Genomic DNA, 22,012 nt, shown 5'->3' with positions numbered 1-22,012 from the left:
AGATGATCTGAAATGAGGTGGAAAGGAATTCTTCAGAAAAGGAGTTTCATTCCTGCATATCAATGTGTTTGATGTTGGAAAAAGGAAATGAAGTGAATGATCGCAAATACTGATTAAACCATAAGGTACAACTAAATGGCCACAATATGGAATTGGGGAACCATGATCCCTACTTTGCCTCATGATCTAGGAGAAAACGTAGAGACCATTTAGTCCAGGGTTCCTAAGCTTTTATATGTATTGGGCCCCTTTAGCAGTTTGTTTTAAAATGCATAAATTAAGAAATACAGAATTATAAAGGAAAGCAATTATAGTGAAATATAGTTATCATTTTTTTAAAGTTCACATCCCCACCCCCCCAGGAGAATAATGTATATAGGATTACAAAGGAAACCAATTATACTGAAAAATGGTTATAAATTTTTTTCATGTTTGTACACCCTGGGTTAAGAACCCCTAAATTCCCCCCTCTTATTCTATAGATGAAGAAACTGGGGACATGGCAGATTGTAACTTGTCCAAGAGCACATACCTCGTAAATACCAGAAATGGGATTGAAACTGGGGTCCTCTGTCTTCCTTTTTGACTAACACACCACTGTGTCAAAGGCTAGTGAAAAAATCCAGTCATGCATTCAGTGTGTGTCTCATTCTCTCCCTTTTTACTATCATATTTTGATCTTTCTTTTCATGTTTGATTAGTTCTAATAAATAGTGGAAAAAAACAAAAGAAGGAAGAAAAAAAGAAAGAGAGAGAGAAAAGGAGGGGAAAAGAAAAAAGGAAAGAAGAAAATGGAGAAAGTAAGGAGGGAAAGGAAGGAGAAAGAAAAAAGGAAAGAGAGAGAAAAGAAAAAGGAAAGAAGGAGTGGGAAGAAAACAAGAAAAGGAAGGAAGGGAGACAGAGAAAGAAGGAGGAAAGAACAAAGGAAGGGAAAGAGAAGGAAAAAGAAGTGAAAGAGAAGAAAAAGAAAATACAAAAGAAGAGAAAAAAGAAAAGAAAAAAATCCAGTCACCCACATGAGAACTGAATCCAGTGGGCTGAGGCCAAGCCAAAGCAGGGGCAGGATACATCGATACCTTGGCAGTCCTGAACCCATGTCCCTTTGGGACCAGTCATATGAAATGAAATCTTCCTTAACCCTTGTACAGATGACTGAACTATTTCACCCTCAAGTGCTTGTGTGAGTACACCTTCCTGTTATGAACTGTGGTAACAGTTAAAAGCCACAGCCTAAGAAGGGCATACCATATTCAGAAACAACTTCTCCTTTCCTGTTCTCTGTGCACCACCCACTGGGTAACCTGACATCCAGAGAGGCAGGTGGGAAGCAGCCTGGTGAAACCGAGATCTCCCTGGCCTGGGAGTCAACGGACAAGCACCCAGCACTAATCCTGGCTGTGCTAGTTAATTCCTTCTTCCTCATCTATAAAACGAAGTTGAACTACTTCTAAGGTCCCTTACAGTGCAGGCCTTCTCTGATTCTTCTAGAGATCTAGTTTCTTCTCCTGGGCTTCCCCAAACCTTTCCACTTTTTTCTTTAAACCAGAATGGCCCTTGAGGAAAGGAATGAAAAGAGCATTGACTGGGTTTGGAATCAGAGAACCTGGTTTTGATTCTGGTTCAGCTTGACTTTGAGCTTGCTTAACTGAGCTGTGTGATGTGGAGCAAGTCTTTAACCTCACCAGCCTCAACACTTTTAATCTGTAAAACAAGAAATGGGGTGGGGTGGTTGTGACTGAGCTAGCGAGGATCCTTTGTGCTGAGAGCCAATAAATAAATAATGAGCGAATGAATGAATGAACTTAGAAAACAGATAAATTAAGAGTGTGTATGCAGGTGTATGGTTGTTCAGTTGTATCCTACTTGATACTGGAGTGGTTTGCCATTTCCTTTCCCAGCTCATTTTACAGATGAGGAAACTAAAGCAAACACGGGTAAGTGACTTACACAGCTAGTAAGGGTCTGAGGCCAGATTTGAACTCAGGAAGATGAGTCTTCCTCACTCCGGGTCTGGTGCTCTATCTGCTGCACCACCTAGCTGCTCCAATATATGTATACACACATATATAAAGGATTCTTATGCTCTTTGCAAAAGCAGCTCCTATGAATCGTTTCTAAGATTATTTACATCTGCTAACCACCTGGGGGAGACTGGAAAAATTTAGCTTATGTTACAAACTCTGCAGCCTGAAGATCAATCAGAAAAGGGGAAAATAAAACCTTAAAAATCCCATTAAATTCCATAGGTATTCATTAAGCACTCACTCTGCTCAAGGAATTGTGAAAATGCAAAGATAAAAAATGACAGTTACTGATCTCAAGGAGCTTACTTACATTCTATTAGAGATGGACTTAACCCATATGCCAATAAGTATGTTAGGTAGGTTGTCACATGGCAATGGGGAGACTCCAAGTACTGTGGGAAAATCTGATGAGGGAGAGAATAATTTCAGCTGTAGAGATCAAAGGAAAGCTCCATTGGAAGTGATGGCAATTTAGTTGAGCCTTCAAAAAGGAAAGAAGGAATTAGATGAGCCCAAATTACAGGCTTGGGGAATAGCCCTCAAGAGCAAGGCAGAAGACAGTGAAACTGAATCAGAGGAATGGGTCATAGTCTCATTAGCTGAGATGGAGAGTGTATAAAGGTAAGATACACACACACATATATACATATATATGTATATGTATGTATGTATGTATGTGTGTGTATGTTATCTATATAATATACACAGACATATATATGTATATATACATGAAAAAAGCTACAGAAGTAGGCTGGAAACTTGAATGCCAGGCCACAGAGTCTATACACCATATAGACTATTCCAACTGCTCCAAATCAACTCTACACTCTAGTAGTGAGATTCGCCTATATGTTCCTGCTTATTTTTCTTGCTTGGGTTTCCAAGCTATTGTGGAAGCTTCCTACTGAAGATGATTTGTGTTCTCTACCGTTTGCACATGGAATAAGCCCAGCAAAACTGCAATCTCTCCATGTGTGGGAAGGCACAGATTTGTCTTATTAGGCCAGTCAGACACTGTGGACTGGCACAGCTCAGGCAACCTAAGTATCCTTGGTTACACAGACGACAGGGCTGGTGGTACATTTTTCAGCACCAGCTCTGGCAGTCGCCACTGGGCCATGGTTGGAGAAAGGACAGTGGCCAGGTCAACAAGGGTGCTGTGGGAACTTGGCTGTGGGACTGAAGAAATTCTTGTCCCAGAGCCCCCAGCCTTGCTAACATATTAGCAATGGTTTTGTATTAGAATCCCCTATTTTGTGTACTGGAAGGAAAAAAGGGAAAAGAAAATTCTTGTCTCTGGGGTAGGAAATTAATGTGCTTAAGGATTCTGCTATGAATAATTAAAAAACATTTTAACCTCTGAAGTTTGGAAAAGGAGAAACTATAAATAATAAAGATGAGAGGTAGCACAGGTGAGTGAATAGAGGGCAAGTGCTGGAATCAGGAACACCTGAATTCAAATAATCCTACTTTGGATTCACACACACGTGCATGCATGCACCCACTCACTCACGCACAACCTTGTACAGGTCATTTAACCTCTTAGTGTCCCAGGTACTCTTAAAGAATAAATTACAAACTGGCAGGCAATCTGCATTAGAGGAGGGAACTTCCACACTGGAAATTCTACACCCAGATACAACAGCAGATCCCTGTTTTGACATCATCACCCACCTTCTCAAGACAAATAATAGTGTATGGCTATGTAAACCTTGTGACTTTCCAAAGAAATTACATGCCTATTAATCACATATACAGCCCTTTTAGGTAGGGAAGACAGAAATCTGTCTCCATTCGACAGGAGGAAGAAATGAGCCACTAGAGATAAAGTGAATTATCCAGGATTATGCTGCTATAAGAACTGGAATCAGAAAAAGAAGTGAAGTCTTTTTTTTAAATTCTTTAAAAAAACATATAAACTTGACAAACATCAACATTTCCATAATCAAAAGACAGAAAATGGATGCTTATATATGAAACTGTAAATCTAATATGTATAGATTTTTATAAGTATATATTACACTTAATAGGGTAGTATAAACACTGCCATCTTTTGTGTGTACCCTTTGGAACTCCTTTTTGCTCTTTTCTGTATGTTTTTATAATGTTTCATTGATATTCTTCTTTTTTTAAAATCATTTCCAACTCCTATTCCCTCCAAACTCTTCTTGCCCCCCAAATAAAAGCCCACTCTCTTATAACAAGTAAGTAGAGACAAACAAAACACATTCCTACTTTGGTCATGTCTAAAAATGCATGTCTGATTCTGTACCTATAGTCGTTCCCCCTCTGCCAGAATCAGTCTTCAGGACTTGTGACCTATCACTTTATTGATCTAATTCTTAAGTCTTTCAAAGATACCTTTCTTTATGATATTATAGTTACTATGTAAATTGTTCTCCATTTACTTCCCCTTGCATCAGTTCATACAAGTCTTCTCAGATTTTCCCCATGTCTTACAGTGCAGTAATATTCCATTAAATTCACATTCCATAGAATCCAGATTTTCTGATGATCACTCCTGCCCTCTTTTACCTGGATTATACCTGCTTTTGCAATTATTTTCAAGGTGCCAAGCTTATTTTATTTAATTCATTGATTTATTAGCCAGAAACTGAACTTCTTGGCATAAAAATCTTTCTGAAGTGAACCGTAATCATGTCCCTCAAAGCTTTTTCAATGACATCACTATTTACCAAATTAAGCATTCAAGGCCTTCCATGTTCTGGCCTCAACTTAGCTTTCCAAGCTTATCTCCCCTAATTCCTTTCCATACCTTTCAAACTCTAGCCAGACTGAATCACTTATGCGTGATTCCCTTTCCTCCCATCCCTGTACTTTTGCTCATAATGTCCTTGACCTAGATTATCTTCCCAAACTCAACTCCGCTGACTTCAGTCAAATAATAATCACTAACATACATATATATACACATACATATACATATATACCTACAAACATATACACACACACCGCTTAATATGTGCCAGGCACTGTGCTAAACACTTTACAATTATTATCCATTTGATCCTCACAATCGTAGGAGATAGGTGCTATAATAAGCTCCATTTTATGATAAAGAAACTGAGGCAAATAGGAATTAATTAACTTTCCCAGAGTCACACAGCTAGTAGGTATCTGAGACCCTGATTTGAATTTAGGTCTCTCTGACTCTGGGTTAGTTGAGTGGTGCCATGGATAGAGCGCTGGGCTTGAAGTCAGGAAGACTCATCTTGAGTTCAAATCCAGCCTCAGACACTGTATGACCCTAGGCAAGTCATCTTACCCTATTTGTCCCAGTTCTTCATGTGTAAAATGGGGACATGCTGGAGAAGGAAATGGCAAACCACTCTAGCATCCTTGCGAAGAAAACCCCAAGGACAATGTCAATGGGGTCATGTTGAATCAGACACAACTGAACTTTCTGACTCCAGGGCCAGTGATCTCTCCACGGCACCACATAGCTGCCAGTCAAGACCAAGATTGAATGTCCCTTCCTGTATAAATCTGTCTTGATTCCTAATGAAGTCTCCCTCCTCTGACCACCCATGATCTTTTATTCTTATCGCTCTAATGACATCTTGTTCTCTTATTCTGCCTTGTATTCTAGTTATTTATGTATTTGCTTCTCCTGTGATGTTATATTAAATGAAATGCACAGAAGTGCCAACATTCAGCTACTCCTTCACAAAGTGTGAAGAAATCCTTCCATCAAACTTGAGAGAACTGAAAAGCAGCTAGACACTGATGGCTAAAGGATCAGCCATGCCTCAGTGGTTCTTTAAAAAGCAAGATACATTTCTTTGGGATTCAGTTGAGGCAGGAGACAGCTATGACAAGTATGAACTCTGGCAGTTGACAAACGAGCCACTGATGGAAGAACCCAGCTCCTGGAAAGCAGTAACTCCTTGCCCATTGGAGGAAAGGGGATTTCCTCTTCTTCCTCCTCCCCATTAGCCCTGGCATCTTCCAGTGAAACTACTTGCCCAGGAGGAGACCTTACCCAACAGGGGAAAGGCCTGGGGAGCCCAACATAATGACATGCCCACCAAAAATGATGCATCCAGGAAGAAGGGAGTGAGGACACCACAAAACAAGATAGATATCAGGATCTTGCAGCATAAGAGCTGTCATGGTCACGTGTTCCATAAGTATGGCCTTTCTAATAACGTACTCCACAGATGTGCCCAATCATCCTGGTAATGTTGCATGTATTTGTGAGAGAGTGGGCCCCATGTTTATGGGTAGAATGGTTTGAAATAATATTGGGTAGCATACACACACATATATATATATATGTATATATATATATACATTATATATATAATGTCGCTTGCAAAGAGCTATACACACGTATATGTATAGATGTGTTTCATTTGATACAACCACCCTTTAAGGTAGATGCTATAATAATTCCCATTGTACAGATAGGGATTGCAGAGGAAACTGAAGCTGAAAGAGGTGAAGTGACTTGTCTAGGATCACACACCTAGGAAGTGTCTGAGGTTGGATTTGAACTCAAGTCTTTCTGACTTCCAGGCTAGTGCTCTTACCTAGTGGGCCACCTACTATTCTTATAATGGCAACTCAGTAGATGCCTTTACTTTGTGCTAATTAAGTTCTCCGTCTGACTATTAAAAGTAAAAATGCTTAGTGGCAGCTTGTGAATTACAGTTTTAGGAATGCAGACCCACAGACCCTGGGGACAGTCACTTCCCGGGGACCCAACCTTCAAGAATATGTTAGAGAGATGTAGCCCCTGAGGGGATGCTACAGATGCAGAAGCTGTTAAAGGTGGAAAGGGCCATAGAGCTTATGAGGTCCAGACAAAGAAGATGACAAAGCCCGGAACATACAGATAGGCAATAGTACAGGTGGAATGAGAAGCCAGGAGTCCTGATTTTGTGAAATGCTTACATGCTATCCTTGATTAAATGGCTAATCCCACTGTGCTCATTCATTACCAAATGATCTGAATTCCTGGTATCCACAGTAAATAAAGTTATATTATGTAGCCCTGAGTTACACAGTGCAAAGAACATTGGACTCAGGGTCAAAAGAATCTTGTTCTCTCCACTGAGTGACCACTCTAACCTCTTGGCCAAGCTATTGGTTTCCATGCATCCAATCCCATGGCTCTCCAACATATCCTCCACACAGCTGACAAACTGATATTCCAAAAGCACAGCTGTGACCATGTCACCCCCTGCTCAAGAAGCTCTGAAAGTTTCTTCTTGCCTCTAGGAGAGAATACAAAGTCCTTTCTTTGGCTCTTACAGGACACTGTAGTCTGGATGTAGCCTCCCTTTGTAGGCTTATTTCTCACGACTCTCCTGTATCCAATCTAGCCAACCTGGCTCACTTGCTTTTACATTTTTTCACACACACACACACACACACACACACCCCAATCCATTTCCCCATCCCCATGCTGTATAGGCTGTCTGCTATATCTGGTATGCCTTCCCTCCCTTCTTCATCCCAGAGTCTTCCTCCAAGAAACCAACTTGATCCCTACCCTTTATTCTCCAAGATGTTAGTGCCATTTCCCTGGAAATTACTTTGTATCTATGTTGTGTATATTTTGTATTTAACTGTCATTACACATATTCTATATCTTCCCTCCGCCCCTTCCCCAATTGAATATAATTTCCTTTAGGAACAATTTCATTTTTTTTTAAAGGCAGCTAGATGGTAGAGTACACTAGGCCTACAGTCAGGAAGTTGTTGTTCAGTTGTTTCAGTTGTGTGCAACTCTATGTGACTCCTTCTTGAGGTTTTCTTGGCAAAGATAATGAATTTGCCATTTCTCCAGCTCATTTTACAGATGAGGAAACTGAGGCAAACAAGGTGAATCACTTGCCCAGGGTCACACAACTAGCAAGTGTCAGAGGCCAGATCTGAACTCAAGCCTTTTTGACTCTGGGCCCCAGTGCTCTATCTACCGTGCCACCTAGCTGCCTGGCCTCAGAGACTTTCCAGTTTTGTGACCTTAGGCTACGCATTTAATCTCTGTCTGCTTTAGTTTCCTCACCTATAAAAATGCGGATAATAATAGCACCTACCTCACAAGTTTGTTGTGATGATCAAAGAAGATAATATTACAAAGTGTTTAGTGTAGTTACTGGCACATAGGTGCTTAATAAATGCTTGTTCCTTCCCTTTGTATTCCCAGCATCTGGCATACAGTAGGTGTTTGATAGATTTTGATAGCCAGTTTGATAGATGGCTGAATAAAGTTCCAGCTTTGATATCCACTACCTGTGCAACCTAAGCCAAGTTATATAAGCCCCATGACTCAGTTTCCTCATCTGCAAAACAGTAGAGATACATTTACATATATTTCCTACCTCTCTTACTGGCTTGTACTGAGGAAAACACCTTATAAACCACTAAGCACTTTAAAAAAGCAAGCTAGGAATATGATACAGCTCCTCAATCTTCAATTCTTCCCCAAAAGAAAGTACAGGTCTAAGCAGCAGCAGCAGGTTCACTTTCCAGCGAGGTAAAGTCTCAGATATACTTGGCTTCAAAAGGCTAAGGATGGAAAGAAACCGAGCTGTCACTGAACCAACAGGTGCCACAATCTACTGCTCCTCTGAGCGGCTTCCTGCCTTACTGGGCTAGAACCAAAGGGAGGTACCAGAGGAAGGGGCCCAACACCTCTTCTCTTTCTTTTTACCACAGATAGTCCACGGGGCTTCCCCAGCCTAACCAGAAAAGCTCCTGTGATGAGAAATCTCTAGGCCGGAAGAGAAAAAGGTACCCTGAGCTAATCAATTAGAATGCCTGAGATGATGGGGTTCTGTAACACAAAATGTAGCATGTCAGAGCTGGAAGGAAACTAGAACATGAAACGTCAAAGTCAGAAGAGAAGCTGAGAGCAAGAAATTACCTTAGAACAGAGATTTTCAAAGCTTGGTTTGGGGACCCCTAGAGATCCTGAAGACCCTTTCAGAGGTTTAGTGAGATCAAAATTATTTTCATCATGACACTAAGATGTTTAAATTTCTAATACAACAAAAATTGATAGGTATAACTCACATAAACAAATCTCTTCGGAGTATCCTCAATAATTTTTAAGAATGTAAAGAGGTCCTGAGAAATCTGAGAGCCACTGCCTTAGAATAAGGAATGTATAATGTCATAGCTAGAAGAGATCTCAGAACATAGAATTTTAGAATTATGAGGGATCTTAGGACATAAAATAGGGCATGTCAGAGGTGGAAGTGACCTTAGAACATAGAACATTAAAGACAGAAGGAAAATAGGCTCTAAGTGCTAGAGGGTACCTTACAATGTAGAATATCCAAGTTGGAAAGGATCTTAGAACACAAAATGTCTGAGGTGAAAAGTATCTGAAAGGTCACTAGTCCAACTCACTCATTCTAGAGATTTTATACACATTTGGCCCAGAATGATGAAGTAATTTGTTCAAAGTCACACAGAACCAAATCTCCTCCCTTCCTAGTCAGCATGGAAACCTTTGCCATAAAAATCAATTTAGCAGAATAGGATGAACTTGAAGAGCAGGATATCTGATTTATATATAACCTCTGGTTGTTCTTCAGGAACTTTGGCGCTTGATATAGGTTCACTGTTTAACTTGGGTAACCCAGTTCTCCCTTAGATTTTCTTTCTACGAACTTTTCTTATCAAGGGATTTTGGGATGATGCAAGAAATCTAGCCTGATAAATTTTCTTTATTTCTACATCAAGTCTTGAGATCACATCTCTAATTTCAAACCAAGTATTTACCGTTTCCTAAGAAGCACTCAGGGAAGCAAAATCACATCATGAGTAGAAGGCCAGCCTTGCAGTGATCCACGTTTGGGCCCAGGTCCTGTCTGACACCATGTGACTGAGGGTGAATCAGAAACTCTTAGTGCTCAGAAAGCAACTCCACAAGACCAAGTTACTGATGAGTTGCTAAGTTGTTTCATGGGAGGGAGTTTCTGCACAGCGAAGGTCAATGAAATCACCAGATACAGATTAAGACAAAACACTAAACATTGAGGCCTATTGATCTGTGATTTTGTTGGCCGAGGGAACTCTCAATAGAGATCAGTATCTTCTCTGCAGTTTAGCCTTAGTTGTGTAGATTTAGCAGAGAGGTTGAATATAAAAAGGTATGAGCACTGACAAGTAGTATGTCAGACACAACAATTAAGGCAGGTCTCCCTGCCTCCAAGGCCAGTTCTTTATCCAGGATTTGTCATTTGCTTCTCCAGCTCATTTTACAGATGAGGAATCTGAGGCAAATAGGGTAAACTGACTTGCCCAAGGTCACACAGCTGGTAAGCATCTCAGGCCAGATTTCAACTGGGGGAATAGTGGGAGATACAGTTGAACAGCTAAGGTTTGGTTCTATTTATTCTCCAAAGGGGACAAGCAAACTGGGCATAACCCTGTATTTCTCTTTAATAGATAAGAATCTTCTTGCATTGACCTCCTTTTAGCCATGTGACCTGGTGGGGGCGGGGAGAGGGGGGCGGAGAGGGAAATAAGAGAGAGAGCGATGTTAGAAGCAGTACCTTTCAAAATTTTAGAAATTCCCTCTCAGCAATACTATCAAGGTTTCTGATTAAGAACAGGTCTTCATCGCCCAGTGCTGGCTGAGTCCCTTAATTCTCTTTGGCCTGAAAGGAGCTGAAGGTGAGGGCACAGCTGCTCAGCTGATCACCGTTATTCCTTCTCTCCCATTAGGCAGACCAGAAGAGCCCACCCTCTCTCTCCATGCTTCCTCCCTCTCCCCTCCCTTCCACCACCAGCACTCCACGTCAGAGCAGAGCCCTGAACATGCTATCATCTGAATGTCAATAGAGAAGCCAGCCCTGATCAGCCTACATAGCAGGATAGACAATTGGAAAGCACTACAAGTGACTCCTCGCTCTGTTAACTAACTTGCTTCTTCCTGTGTTGCTGGCAGGATGGAGGGACCTTGCTGTTGATGACAGATTTGTGCAATTACATGTATGTGTGTATGTGTGTGTGTGTGAGAGAGAGAGAAAGAGAGAGAGAGACAGACAGACAGACAGAGGTGTCACACTACTAGCATTACTTGCTGGTACTACTGGCACCTTAGGCACCATCACAAAAGGGGCATAAGAAGATGACTAGATTGGACTAGAAGATCTTTCAAATATTTCTTCTCTAAACTTTCTGGTGCTGTGATTCTAAATGCTTGCTGGGTCAACCAATAACCAAAGTACAGGTTTGCTGGTTTAAAAAAAGGGTATTGTAAGGCCAATTTGCCTCAGTCTCAATAAGAATCTGGACATCTAGCTCTTTTCTGTGAACTAATCAGATATTAAAATCTATAACCTACTCTGATCATTCTACAGACAACAGAAACCCTAAGGATAAGCTTCACATTTTGTCACATACCTGGCTTTTTCTTTTGCAGGTGCAATGTCCTTGAAAGCTTTAGTTACTTGCTTTGGACTTTAAATACCCTGCCAAGATCGGTCTTAAGGATTTTTTCTGTAGTATATTATTCAATGCACATTTCTTAAATCTACTACAAGGGGCAGAGACCAAAGGTCCCAGTTTGTTAAGAAAAAAAATCATTATTTACTTTTAATCTTCATTTTTTAAATTCTGAGTTTTGAATTCTCTCCCTCCTGCCTGCCCCTCCCTCATCCACTAAGAAGGCAGGAAATGTGATATCAATTATACACATGAAATCATTCAAAACATGTTTCCATATTAGCCATGTTGCAAAAAAAAAAAAAGGCAAGAAAAATAAAGAAAGTGAAAATAATTATGCTTCAGTCTGCACTCAGACTCCAATCAGTTCTCTCTCTGGAGAGAGAAAGCATTTTTCATCATAAGTCCTTTGGGATTGTCGTGGATCATTGTATTGATCAGAGTAGCTAAGTCTTTCACAATTGATGATTCATACAATATTGTTGTTACCGTGTACAATGTTCTCCTGGTTCTGTTTGCTTCACTTTGAATTAGTTCATATATGTCTTCCCAGTTTTTTTTTTCTGAAACCATCCTTCTCGTCATTTCTTATAGCCCAATAGTATTCCATCACAATCATATGCCACAACTTCTTCAGCCATTCCAAAACTGATGGACATCCTCTCAATTTTCAATTCTTTGCTACCACAAAAAGAACTCCTATAAATATTTTTGTACACATAGGTTCTTCTCCTTTTTCTTGGATCTCTTTGGGATAAAGACCTATTAGTGGTTTTGCTGGGTTAAAGGATATGCACAGTTTTATAGCCCTTTGGGCATAGTTCCAACTTGCTCTCCAGAATGACTGGACCACTTCACAACTCCAATAGTGCATTAGTGTCCCAATTTTTCCACATCTCCTCCCAATTCAAATTTTAATTTGAATTTCTCTAATCAATAGTGATTTAGTACATTTTTTCATATGACTAACAGATAGCTTTGATTTCTTCTGAAAAATGCCTGTTCATACCCTTTGAACTTCTATCAACTGGGGAGTGATTCATATTTTAATAAATTTTATTCAGTTCCCTATATTTCTGAGAAATGAGGCCTTTGTCAGATATACTGGCTGCAAAAATTTTCACCTTAGTTTCTTGTTTTCCTTCTAATTTTGGCTGCATTAGTTTTGATATCATTTTTTTTTTGTCTTTAATGAAACAGAAAATACCTCCTATTTGAAGGTAAATACCTCCCTGCCTCAAGTCTCTCCCTACTCTAGTTCATCCTCCACAGCTGCCAAATTGATATTCCTGAAATACAGATCTGACCATATTATCCTCCAATTGAAAAATCTTCAATGATTTACTATTAAGCAATAAAGATTTTTAACCTGAGGGTGCAAAGATACTCCAAAGAGTCTTTGGATAGATTTCATAGAGGTCTGTGGACTTGAATGGGGAAAAAAAGAACTTGATATTCACTCATCTGTAACTGAAATTTATCATTTCCTTCCATTATTATTTTTAAAAAAATATTCTGAGGAGGGATCCACAGGCTCTACCAAACTACCAAATGGGTCCAAGACACACAAAAAGCTATGAACTTCTGTTTTAGAATAAAACACAAAATCCTCCAGCCTGGAATTTAAAACTCCCCATGATTTGCCTCCCACTTACTATTCTAGTTTTATTCCACATACTCTCCAATCCAGGCAAACTGGTTACTTCGCCTTGTACATGACCTTGCATCTTCAACCTGTACATCTGCACAAGCAGTCCCACCATGTCTGGAATGCACTCCCTCTTTACCTCCACCTCATAAAATCACTAGTTTCCTTTAAAGTTCAGTTCAAGGGTGCCCTCTTAATAAAAAAAAAGGCTATTCCTAATGTCTCCAGTTATCAGCACTCTCGGCTGCTGGCTATTGTTTATTTTACCTTGCATGTATCCTGTATACAGCGGTTTTTTTTTACTTTCTTTTTTTGTCCTATTAGACCATAAGCTCCTTGAGGACAGGGCAGGGTCTATTTCCTTTTTGTCTTTGTATGATATTGTCAGTACCTTGCAAGTTCCTTGTGCAAAGTAGTTACTTAAATGTTTACTGGAGAGAAATAAATTCTAGAGAGAGTGCAGACAGCAGGCAGCAATAAAGGATGTTTGCCATGCTATTCACTAATTTAAGAGGAGGAAGGGGAGCAAGAAAAGTCAGCCTTCAACACTCCTAGCTGAGAGCAGTTTTCACAGGCTGCAGAGAGGTGGAAGTGAGGGGAGCTGGGTCAGTGCTTGATGTTGACACACGTGCTGGGAAATGACTGGTCTGTGTACACAGCCTTGTGGTACGTGCTGTGGGGGATAAAGAAGAAATAGAAATGGGATCTCTATTTGAGGCACTGAAATTCTAGTGCTAAGACAATAGGATTTAAATTCAGTTGGAAAGAACATTTGTGGGATGTTTCCCTCAAAGCCAGACACAGAGCTTACTTGAATGCAGAGACTGTCTTAATTATCTTTACATTTCCCACAATGCATTGCACTTGTTTGAAGGAATGCATGCATGCATGAATGAATGATAGTGGGATGGCTAAACTGTGTGCAGAACAGAGAGCAGCTATGAAGTTTATCTTTCTTCTCCGCTTTTCTCTACATTTCCTATATGTTGAAAACGTCTGATTTGTTAAGGAGACAAGAGCCTTCTTAAGGCACAAGATGTGACATTGTCCACAGTACGTTATTTGAACCCCCCAACAACCTCACCCTGGATTTTGTTTCAAGTCAGTTATTGTTTCACTTAAACCTGTACCTAAATGCTAGACTCTCTAAGGTTGCCTAGCGACAATATGAACAATCAGAGGGTGATCCATCATAGGACCAACCCCCTCCTCCCTGCTTCCATTCCCTAAATCAATTGGTTCTCTCAGGTTTTTCTACAGAGTCATGCTTACTTTCCAAGTCCCTTGAACCCCAAATTAATTGGTAGCTGCTTTTCAGATTATTATATAACAAGATTCCAAACCGACCCCACTGGAAACCAATCCCCAGGCAAGGGTGGCTCCTCAAATCACCCCTAGCAATGACATGCACCCAATCCATGCTCTTAGCTGTTTCTGGCACCTGGGAATCAGGGAGTGGATACCATTCCACACAGGCCTATCACAGCCCTCTAAGTAACAGCTGAGGATGGGGAGTCAATCTCTCAAACGTTCACATTTGGATATGCATCCCACACTCACACACTGAATGCTGAAATGACTTTTTATACCCAAGACTTTTCCAAAAGCCATTTCAGAATTTCTTAATCACAAAGTCCTTTTCAGCCCCTCGGTCACTCAGCAGTATAGGCCACAATCCCCCTTTTTAGATCAATGTACAGCATGCAATTAATAAATAGTCTCTTGAGGAATGGAAGGGCATCTGTCCAAATGGTTCTAACATTCAGGAATATCGTCATCATCCTTTCTATTTCCGTAGCATTTTTCTCCTAAGACTCTTTGCTTAATAGACATTATCTCATCCTTAGCATTTCACAGAACAGGCAGGTAGCAAGAAACACTAATTGAATTTTGGAAATGGAAGAACTGAGAACAGAGAGGTTCTGCGCCTGGCCTAAGGTCACATAGCAAGTCAATGATATAACTAGTTATGGGGAAATCCCTGGACCCCACACCACTACTCTATTCATTAGTCCTGAACAGTCACAAGACTAGATTACTTTTCTGCCTAGCACTTTTCTAAGTAGCAAAATGTTCCCTGAATCTCTCTTGTTGATTGCATAACATTGAGCATACAGGGGGGAAAATTCCTTCCTGACCTTCTGTTCCATGCTTTGAAATGTGAGAATTGCCTCAGCCTTTGCTTACATGGTTTTCTTCCACTCTGGAATGTTTTCCTCTCCTCCTCTCTGTCTATTTAAATTTCAATCCATCTTCTAAGGTCTAGCTAAAGTCTTACCTCTTCCATAAAGTCATCCCTGACCCATGCTCTCTTTGTCCTCTTTTCTCATCCAGGCCTCAGAGAAGACTGAACTTCCTTAGTCACTGAGGCTAGCTTCTCCAGGAATCCCCACAACACTCCTACATAACCCAAGCCAGAGATGAGTTCAAAAAAGACGTTGTTTCAGAAGTTCTAGGTCACTGAAGGAAACCTCAGCAGAGGTGAAAAACCATGGCCAACGCTACTATGTCATTAGGCTGCTTGGGTGGCATCAAAGAATCCACTTGACCCACAGCTGCCTCTGGAAAAAGGAGTGGGGAATGCTGCCTGGCAAAGCTGTCCTTGGGAGGAAGAAGTTCAGGAAAAATCAAACTGTAAGCATTCCTCTGTCCCCTAATATCTGCAGCCAGGTGAAATTGGAATAAAAGAAGAATAGTCTTGCACTATACCACATAGGAGCGGAAATCGATCTTGGAGGTCATCTACTGCAATCCTTCATTTTACAGTTTGGGAAACTGAGGCCCAGAGAGATAAGTGAGTGGTCAAAGGCCCAAAGAAAGTTGATGACAAAGTCAGCACTAGAACCTCTCTCTCTTGACTCTTCCTAACCTAGGCCACGGGATTTCCTATCCCACCATTTAACACCAGCTGGGAAGAAAAAGAAAGTTTTTTGTTTTTTTTTATTATTTGGTAACATATCCCTGAGTCACTGACTAAAGGCATAGGTCCTGCAATTCAAAGGACCAGCAACCTCCCCTCAAATTGTTATTTAGCCACTTTTTGAAAATGTTTGATGAGGGGAAAACCTGAGGTTTTTGTACAGCTTTTATACAGCTCTGATGGTTAGGAAATTTTTGTCCTGAGGTCAAATCTAAATCTGCTTCTTTTCAACTTCTCCCCACGGTTCCCAGTTCTGACCTCTGGTCAAACAAAGCAAGTGTTAGCCCTTCAAAGTCTTGAATACAGGGAGGTGTCACAGTGGATGGAGTACTGGATTTGGAGTAAGAAAGACCTGAGTTCAAATCCAGCCTCACACATTTGCTAGCCATGTGACCCTGGACAAATTACGTAACTTCTGTCTTCCTAACCTTCCTTGACTCCTAGGTAACATATAAATCCTCTTCCTCCTTAATTAGTCTATTTGTGAATCCTCTAAATGTAATTTAGTCTGTAACCTGACTTAGTTTACCTATGGAGTTTGTTTGACAAGGTTTGTTTCCTTGGGGAATGTATGACTTTGTTCAACTTTTATGATGCTGAAGGAAGTATAGGATTATAGGTCTATCTTCTTTTTAACTTTTATAGCCCAAGAAGAATACACAAGATTACAATATGTAAAAGAATTATTTCTTTGTCATTTTGGTGTAATTTTGCCTATAAGAAGCCTTGTTAGAATCCTAATCATTCAGTTTTGTCTGAGGCCTGGGCCTATGCTTGAGTATAATAACAAAACTTAGGTTTTCACACCCATAATTTCTGTATTGTGGTAAATATATATAGGGCAGCATGTACCTACCATTTGAACTCAGAGAGGAGATGTTTCTCCCATAAGAGCTTAAATCATTACGTAAATGCTAGTTATTATTATTAAAGCCTCTCTTCTTCAGGCTCGCTAAACAACCTCAATTCCTAAATGATCCTCCTGTGGTGTGATATTGAGACCCTTTCCTCTCCTAATCACCTCTGGCTCTCCAGAGGATCTGTCATCTTCATCTCTGGATATCTTCCTGTTTATCAATATCATTCCCCAAATGTTCTTCCTAGAACTTTATTTGATACTACAGATATCGTCTGACCCAGGAGCATGCATGGCTGCCTCTCTATTCCTAGACATCACACCCCTCTTAATACATCAATGAGATGGACCAATGCCTGGGGCAATTACATAAAAATAAAAGGTTAAATCACACCAAAAATAGAGATACCGTCGTGGCACCATCATTGAAACTAAAATCATCAGTTTGAAGTTCACCTACTAGAACCCTCTGCCACCCACAGTGGTCTCTGGAACACTCTTTGAGATCATGCCACATCTTCAAAGCTGGAGGCTGATAAATGTCAATTTGTGCCCTGTGCTAATTTTAAAAGAGCTATTCCCAATGTTAATGAGCAGCCGGCTTTATTCCTTCCCTAATTTTGCTTGCTGGTCAGTGTCAGCAAGACAGGCAGAGCGTTCTATAGGAAATGGAGCCTCTCAATGGATGAACACAGTGGGGAGATGAATTATTAAGAAGGTACACTGTGTTGTTTATCTGCTACCTCTTTTCCTCCATTCCCCCCTTCCAGGCCTTTTATTTTTCCCAGTTCTCTCTCTCTCTGAGACAGTCCCTGGTCTTAAATGACTCCCCCGACCCCAAAACCTCAGTATTATCTGACTGAATACATTCAATCCTGACAATCAAGTAAGCTTAACCTATTGCTTAGAACAAGTTTTCACCCTTCTGCTTTCCAGTATGCATCCAGCAGCAAGGCTTGGGTGCCTATGGAGCTGGTCAAAACTGGCCAGGAAATATAATAAAAGAGCTTAGAGAAGAGGAGAGCTAATGCCACCAGGCAGGAGGCTCAGCATTCAGAAATGGCCAATGGCACCCAGCTTTGTAAGCAGTATCACTGCCCTGTTTCCTTCTGCCTAAAAGCTAGGCCCTGTGCAGCCACAGAAGCAAGGGAAAATATGTAATTTTTTTTGGAGGGGGGGGAGATCAAATCCAGCTGATAACCTCACACAATTAGGTGTTAGGCACATAGCAAATGCTTTCCAAGGATGAAAATGACTCTTATACACACATACACACACACGACCCCATTCCTCCCAGTGGAATATAAACTTCTTGAAGGCCAGGATAGTTTCATTCTTGTCTTTACACCCCCAGTGCTTAGCATAGTACCTTGCACATAGTAAGGATTAAATAATAAGCTTACCTATATGATATCATTTCTGTATACTGGAAAGACAAATCCATCTCTTTACACCCCACCAAACCAAGCTAACACTGATTATTTTTTTCTACTTTTGGAGTTTCATTTCTTTGCCTTAAAACTCTGTCACAGACTACAGAATTTAGAACCAGATGGGAACGTAGATGACTTCAGTCCAACTCCAACCCCTAATTTTCCTGAGGTCCAGGTTGTATGCTTAAGGTCATACAGCTTATAAATGGCAGGGACAAATACCCCTGGAAGAAGTAATGGGCAATTATTTGTACATTACAATCATGAACACACATGCATTCAAGTGAAAGAGTTTAGCAGACTTTCCTGAGCAGAATCCAGAGGTCAGAGTAGTGACTGAGCACGAGATCAGTAGATGCTGGCAGGTGGTGGAGGTGATTAGGGGCAAGGAAAACAAACTGCCAACCACACCATTCAGCCCAAGGCTGACACTCTCTACAAGTGATATTTCAAATTCTTTCTGTCCTTCTAGACTTTGAATGTCCTTGAATGACTTCCCAAGAACAAACTCAGATTCACAGACCTGAAGGGGCATGCGGTTAGGAGGAGGGCAAAGGAAAGTGATACCAGTGTTCCCTAGACTGGATCCCTCACTTGGGCGGTGAGTCTTGTCACTTGCTACCTGCCACAGAATGTCAAGCAGCAGAGACTAAACAGTGCTGGTGGAAACTCAGTTAGGGAGAAGGAAGGCCTTTTTACCCTCGCTGGCTCTCAGTGGCACAACAGAGGCCAAACCACATTTGAGGGGAAATCTCCAGAGCTGATGATTTCTCAGCATTCTCCAAGCATTTGTGGGGACACTGACCCTACTTCTCAGCTCAGGAAACTGAGTTTTCCTGAAGTGAATTGACTGCTGCACAAGTATAGTCCACACCTGTGATCTGTTCACCTTCTCATCTGCCTGGTTCTGGCAGCCCACTCATTTTCCAGTCGCTTAGTTACATACATATGAAATTCTCCCTGAAAATTCAAGCTATCCCAGCATAACATCCCCCTATGTAGTGGCTCTGCACAATTCAGCATCATATATATACACATACATATACACACACACATATACATATATATACGTATTCAGCATCATGTATACACATGCATGTGTATTTATACAGTTTTATGTGTATATATTGCCATATATACACATATATGCCATAGTATCATACCTATATACTGTGTGATGATGACTATGGTGGGTGTTTAAATATGTTGTGGTTTGATACTGCCTTCAGGAATTTCGTAGACCAATAGAAGGCATCTCAGCAAGGAAAGCTGTTAAACACAGTATTACATGATACCTGCTTTATAGGGAGCCTAAACAAAATATTCCCTGAATGCCAAGGGGAAAAGTCTTTGGAGATAGGAGCAAAATTGAAGACACTATAGGGGAGGGGAATACAGTTGGGTTTTAAAGCATGCATAGGAATTCAACAGGCAAAAGAGGGGGCCAGCGTGAGAGCCAAGGTGCTGCAGCCCGGGGGCTCAGTGTCTCTGGGAGCTGTCCACTTTGGCCGGGGCACAGAATTCTCCCTGGGGAGAAATATGAGATAAGAGAAGAAAGCGAGGGTGGTTGGAGGCTGGGGAAGGTCCTGATCTTTACCACCAGGTAGGGGGAGCCCAGTTTCCTAGGCTAATTCCCCTACTCACCCCTAAGGCCATTGCTGGGAGGAGCCAACGAAGGCCTGAGCCCTTAAGGGGACGACAGTCTTCCTTAAGTCCCCGAGCTGTGCCAGCCTAGGCTTCCTTAGCTCTCCCCGAGCCTGCCCCGATGCCCCCTGCTACTGCCAGGCTCCCAGCTGGGTTCCCACGTTCTCCTCAAATCCGGCAATTCATCCTACATGGAAGGGCCACCAATGGCACGGGCGGAGGAGGGGGAAGGGCGGGTGCTGGGTGGGGGGCGGCCCCGGCCGGAGCGGCAGCGGCGGCGGCGATGGCAGCAGAGGCGGCGGCGCTGCGGTAAACAAGGCGCGGGGATGCGGCCGTACCGCCGCTGCAGGTGTCTCGGGGCATTGTGGGAGCGCCGCTTCCTCTCTGCCCTCCGCTCCCCCGGCCCCGGGGCCCGCACCTGCTGCGGCCAGACCCCGCCGTGCCCGTGCCCGTGCCCGGCTCCTCCGGGAGGGCCCCGGACTCCCCGCTCCGACCCTGGCCACCTCTCAGCAGGGGGGCGCGGGCGCCCCGGCCCTCCGGGGCCCAGATGTGGCCACCGGGCTGGAGGGGAGGGAGGGGCTGAGCCGGCGGACCTCCGGGGAGGGGGAGGGAGAATGTGGGCCCCGCACAGCTCCGTGCGCCCCCGGGGATGCTGGACCACGGGCAGGGGACGGCCAGGGCGGTCCAGCCCCTCTCTGCCTCCGGCCGCCGGTGCCCATCCCCGCCTCCATCCCCCTCCTCAGCGATCCTTGCCCCCGTTTTCGCCCTGAAGCCGCGCATCCCCCTGGCACCGCTTACCTGGCGTCTGCGGCTGGCGAGGCGGCCGCCGGGTGGGCGGCAGGTCCCGGGGAGGGGCCCACGGGGCTGCGGGGGGCCGGGGCCGGGCCGGGGCTCGGGATGCTCTGGCTCCGGCTCCGCTCCGCCGGCGGCTCGGGGCCCCGCCTTCGCCCCCGCCCCCCTCCGCCTCCCCTGCTGCCCCTCCTGCCTCGGCCGCCGCTGCCTCCGAGAGTGTCACACAAAGAGCAGGAAATGGCCCCGGCGGCCTCCCCTTCCCCGAGCCGCGGCGATGCTCTCACCTGGCCCCGCACGGAAGGGCGGGCGCCTCCGATGGCTCCGCGCCTCGGGCCGGGCTCTGCCCGCGTCCCCAGGCCGGCCCGGGGCCTGACAGAGCGGGAGGCGGGGTCTGGGAGGGGATTGTGCACGAACTCTCCCGTGGAGAGGGGACCGCGCGGCGCGGAGCTGAGGGAGGGGGAGAGCGGCCTCGGAGGAGGGTCAAGCGCTGGGACCAAGAGGGCCCGGTTCAGCCGAACCCACGCCCCCGGGCTCCATCCCTGGAGCAGCACGGCGCCCGCCTAGGCGCCCTCTGGGGAGACTGGCAGCCAGGGGAGGTTGTCGTGTTCCCCACCCTCCCTTCCTGCAGGCATACTGGTCTCCAAGCACCGGACTCTTACTGCGTTAGGGGTTCCGATACCGGCGTTCAAGGCCTTCCACAGCCCAGCTCTAATCTGCCTTTGGAGCCTGATCTCGCACTGTCTTCGGTTCCAGTGTATCTCCCCATCCTCCCCATTTTCTTCCTACCTTTTCCCATCTGACATCATCACCCCCCCCCCCAAATCCTGAAATGGACGAGGTGGGGTAGACAGAGCCCCGGCTTTGGAGTCAGAGGGTCTGGATTCAGATCCCACTTCAGATGTTTACTGCCTGACTGCCCCCTAATCTTCCTGGACCTCAGTTTCCTCATCTGTAAAATTACTAGATGGCTTCTGAAGGTCCTGAGGGTTCTAGTCCTATGATCCTTCCATATCTCCCTGGGATGAAGTCCCCTTCTTCCAGGCTTAAGTCAGGTACTGTCTTATCCATAAAGCCTTCCTTGGTCATTCAGCCATTTAACCATAAACACCATCTAATCCATATCTCTTCACCTTGTCCACAGGGGGAGTACGACAAACTGTCAAGCACTTTGTTGAAATGTAGGTATAACTGTGCATTTCCAATGTCTAGCAGGGGAGCTTACCTTACATACAGATGCTCAACAAAGGTTTATTGTCTGGGGGGGAA

General features: G+C 43.3%; 1 protein-coding gene across 3 annotated transcripts in view; it reads right to left on the bottom strand.

The window, feature by feature from the left end:
* CYFIP2 (cytoplasmic FMR1 interacting protein 2) overlaps nucleotides 1-21,124 on the bottom strand; it is a 133,693-nt gene extending 112,569 nt beyond the window's left edge. The window contains exon 1 of one of the 3 annotated variants that reach the window (XM_072630844.1): nucleotides 21,031-21,124. The gene's annotated coding sequence lies outside the window, so the exon portion shown is untranslated. Of the gene's footprint in view, nucleotides 1-9,068; nucleotides 9,122-20,752; nucleotides 20,877-21,030 lie in introns of those variants that run through there. The other 2 variants (XM_072630843.1, XM_072630845.1) reach the window with 2 other exon arrangements.
* Nucleotides 21,125-22,012: the final 888 nt, after the last annotated feature.

Source organism: Notamacropus eugenii, chromosome 1 (assembly GCF_028372415.1).
Source record: "Notamacropus eugenii isolate mMacEug1 chromosome 1, mMacEug1.pri_v2, whole genome shotgun sequence".
Lineage (NCBI taxonomy): Eukaryota > Metazoa > Chordata > Mammalia > Diprotodontia > Macropodidae > Notamacropus > Notamacropus eugenii.
The sequence above is the reverse complement of the archived record's forward strand: the minus strand, read 5'-3'. Positions and strand labels throughout refer to the sequence as shown.